The sequence below is a fragment of the Macaca fascicularis genome, chromosome 3 (genome assembly GCF_037993035.2).
Source record: "Macaca fascicularis isolate 582-1 chromosome 3, T2T-MFA8v1.1".
Taxonomy (NCBI): domain Eukaryota; kingdom Metazoa; phylum Chordata; class Mammalia; order Primates; family Cercopithecidae; genus Macaca; species Macaca fascicularis.
This window is the reverse complement of record NC_088377.1, coordinates 191,013,521-191,017,097: the sequence shown is the minus strand read 5'-3', so window position 1 is coordinate 191,017,097 and position 3,577 is coordinate 191,013,521. Positions and strand designations below refer to the sequence as shown.

Below are 3,577 nucleotides of genomic sequence, written 5' to 3'. Positions count from 1 at the left end.
GTTAAAATCTTAGAGGCTTGAGGAATATCTGTGGATCAGGGACCCAGACCCCTGGGGGGTGTTCATGTCTGCAGAGGCCTGGTGATGCTGCTCTTGTGAGACTAAGCTGCAGGCCACGGTCATGGTTGTTTCTGGGATGAACTGTCACTGCTACTACCAGGTGACACTGACAGGAACCCAACGCAGTCAGGAAGGAGCTTCTCCCTGCTCCGACCTTTAGTCCCTCTAGAGCCCTACTGGCAGGACGGCCAGGAAGCTGGCTGCTAAAGGAGGAGTGTGGTTTGCGGAGCCCCTGACCCAGCATCACAGAACAGAGCACAGAAGGGCGTACTTGGAACTCAGAAAATCATTTCTTCAATCATTTCTTCAGAGGGCACATCTTAGCAGATGAAAGTGTTGACTTTATGGAGATTTGGGGCAACAGAAGAGGTGGTAGCCTGCATCCCAGAGCATGGCTTTGTGAAGAGAGCTATCATCCAGTATCCAGAAAAATGTGGGTTCTATCTTTGAAGTGTTGCAGGTTTGGCCAAACCATTGGGCGTTTTGAGTCTCTGTTCGCAGGCGCTCGGCCCAAAACCCACAATATAGGTGTCACTAGAGAGCCTTCCAGCTGTCGGGGGACTGCTCCCCAGATCCCTGCACTTACCCAGGAACTGAGAGCACAGAGGTGGCAGAGCTGTGGGAGAAGGAACTGGTTGCTTCCTCTAAGACAGGGTGTTGAGTTGGCAGCAAGTCAAGCCTTGTAACTCAGAAACCTATCCTGAAGTGGAATCTAGGACAGCAGGTCTGGGTGTGGCTGCACAGGGAAAGGTTGTTAATTGGACCCCACTAGCATAACTGGGGGTATAGCTCAGGGGTAGAGCATTTGACTGCAGATCAAGAGGTCCCCAGTTCAAATCTGGGTGCCCCCTAGTATTTTAAACATGAAAGGTGGTAAAGGAGTTCTAGTTTATTTTCCCATTGCGGAGCCCAGTTTCTGAGTCTCCCTGCAAAAGCTGAAGAATCAGAGGACACCCTTCCCCACTGAGCTGTTGTGTTTCTCTCAGCTCCCACTCCTCTGATCATCCCAATACCCCCTCACCTGGTCCTTGGGCTTTGCAATATATACTTTGATCCTCTGGCTATGGGTGAGAATTAGGTCCTTTACAGGGGAGCTAGCGAGAAATATGAGATCACCCACTGCTGGCCAGAAGATAGTGTGGTAACACATTCAATGAGAGGAAATAACAGTCAGGTCAGAATTCTGTTCCCTGATAAACTATTCTTCAAGAATAAACAATTGCTGAGAAAGATTACCATCAACAGATCCTTACTAAAGAAAATTCCAGGCCAGGCGCAGTGGCTCACGCCTGTAATCCTACACTTTGGGAGGCCAAGGCAAGTGGATTACAAGGTCAGGAGTTCAAGACCAGCCTGGCCAGAAGGCGAAACCCTGTCTCTACTAAAAGTACAAAAATTAGCCAGGCGTGGTGGCAGGATCCTGTAATCCCAGCCACTCAGGAGGCTGAGGCAGGAGAATTGCTTGAACCAGGGAGGCAGAGGTTGCAGTGAGCCGAGATCGCACCACTGCACTCCAACCTCGGCAACAGGGTGAGACTCCATCTCAAAAAAAAAGAAAGAAAAGAAAAGAAAATTCCAAAATATGTACTTTAGAGAAAAGTAAAATGAGCCCAGATAGGAGGACTGAGATATGAAAGGAATGTTAAACAGAGAAATTGATAGATACGTAAGTAAATCTAAATTTCATTGACCATATAACATCACATTGATGTCTAACTTACAGGTTTTTAAAAATATAAAACTAAAATACTGGTAACAATATCATATAAGGAAAGAGCTGATCCAAGTTTAAGTATTATAATATCTTTATGTAACTTGGGAGGAGGACAAAGATGATTAACTGTAGACTTTTTAAATGTGCTTGCAGAAATTCCTAGTGTGTCATTTTGTAAAGTTGTGGTTTTTGCCATGCAAAGGGAGGTAAGGGGAGGGAGGGCACATGCTTGAAGAGAAAATAAATGAAGTGGAAAAAAAATTGTAGTTAATCCAAAAGAAGGCTGCAAATAAAAAATAAAAGAAAAATGGGACAAGTGGAAAGCAGTCAGTTGGACTAAATCCTGATAAACTGTACTGGGCAAATGCTGTATTCATTTCCCAGGGCTGCTGTGACAAAATCACACACACTGAGTTGTTGAAAACAACAGAACTGTATTTTCTCACAGTTCTGGAGGCCAAGAATCTGAAATCAAGTTGTCGGCAAGGCCACGGTCTCTCTGAAGACTCTAGGGGAGAATGTGTTCCAGGTCTTTTTCTCAGCTCCCGGTGTTGCTGGCAATCCTTGCTGTTCTTTGGCTGTAGATGCGTCACTCTAGTCTCTGCCTCTGTTCCCATGTGACATTCTTGTGTCTGTGTCTTCACATGGCTTGCTCCTCTCTGTGTGTCCATCTCTGCCTCTTCTCCTCTTCTTATAAGAACATCAGCAATATTGGATTAAGGTCCACCCTAATGACCTCTTCTTAATTTGATTACATTTGCAAAGACCTTATTTCCAAATAAGATCACACTCACAAGTATGTAATGTGAGGAGAAGACAGGACTTCAACACATCCATTGCAGGGACACTATTCAACCCATAACAAATGGTACTCCCCGAAAATTCACATCCACCATGAAATTCAGACTACTACATTTGTAAAATTCACACATAATGTTGCATGTAACTGAGGGTCTCACTCTGTCATCTAGGCTGGAATGCAGTGGTGTGATCATAGCTCACTGCAGCCTCTAATTCCTGGGCTCAAGAAATTCTACCACCTCAGCCTCCCAAGTAGTTGGAACCACAGGCATGCACCACCACACCTGGCTAATTTATTATTGTTGTTTTTGGAGAGATGGGATGGTCTCTCACTCTTGACCTCAAGCAATCCTCCTGCTTCAGCCTCCAAAAGTGCTGGGATTACAGGTGTGTTACAATGCCCTGCCCCCTCTCAAGGTTTTATGCTTTTCTAAGTAGAGCATTTCCCATATTTTGTTAGAGTTATTTCTAGATGTTTGAAATTTTTATGCTATAATAAATGTTATCTTTTATACAATTTAAATTTCTCACTGTGGCTGAAATATAGAAATATAATTAAGAGGTTTGTTCTCAAATTTTTATTATTGTGGTTAAAAAAACCTGTATCATTTACCCTCTTAACCATTTTTATGTGTTGCTGTAGCTTTGTAATAAGCTTTGAAATCAGGAAGCGTAAGTATTTCACCTTTGTTCTTCTTTTTCAAGATTTGTTTTGACAATTTAGGGTCCCTTGAGACTCATATGAATTTTAGGAATTTTATTCTTTCTATTTCTGCCTCCGTTTAGATTTCAGAGGATGTATGGAAACTCCTGGATGTCCAGACAGAAGTTTACTGCAGGAGTAGAGCTCTCATGGAGAACCTCTGCTAGAACAGTGCAGAAGGAAAATATGCGGTCAAAGCCCCCACACAGAGTCCCCACTGGGGCACTGCCCAGTGAAGCTCTGAGAAGAGGGTCACCATCCTCCAGACCCCAGAATGGTAGATTCACTGACAGCTTGGA

The 3,577-nt window shown here is 44.1% G+C and overlaps 1 non-coding gene across 1 annotated transcript; it reads left to right on the top strand.

Moving 5' to 3' along the window:
- Nucleotides 1-839: 839 nt before the first annotated feature.
- TRNAC-GCA (transfer RNA cysteine (anticodon GCA)) lies at nt 840-911 on the top strand. Its single transcript has one exon. It is a non-coding gene; the product is annotated as a tRNA-Cys (tRNA).
- The last annotated feature ends 2,666 nt before the right edge of the window (nt 912-3,577 follow it).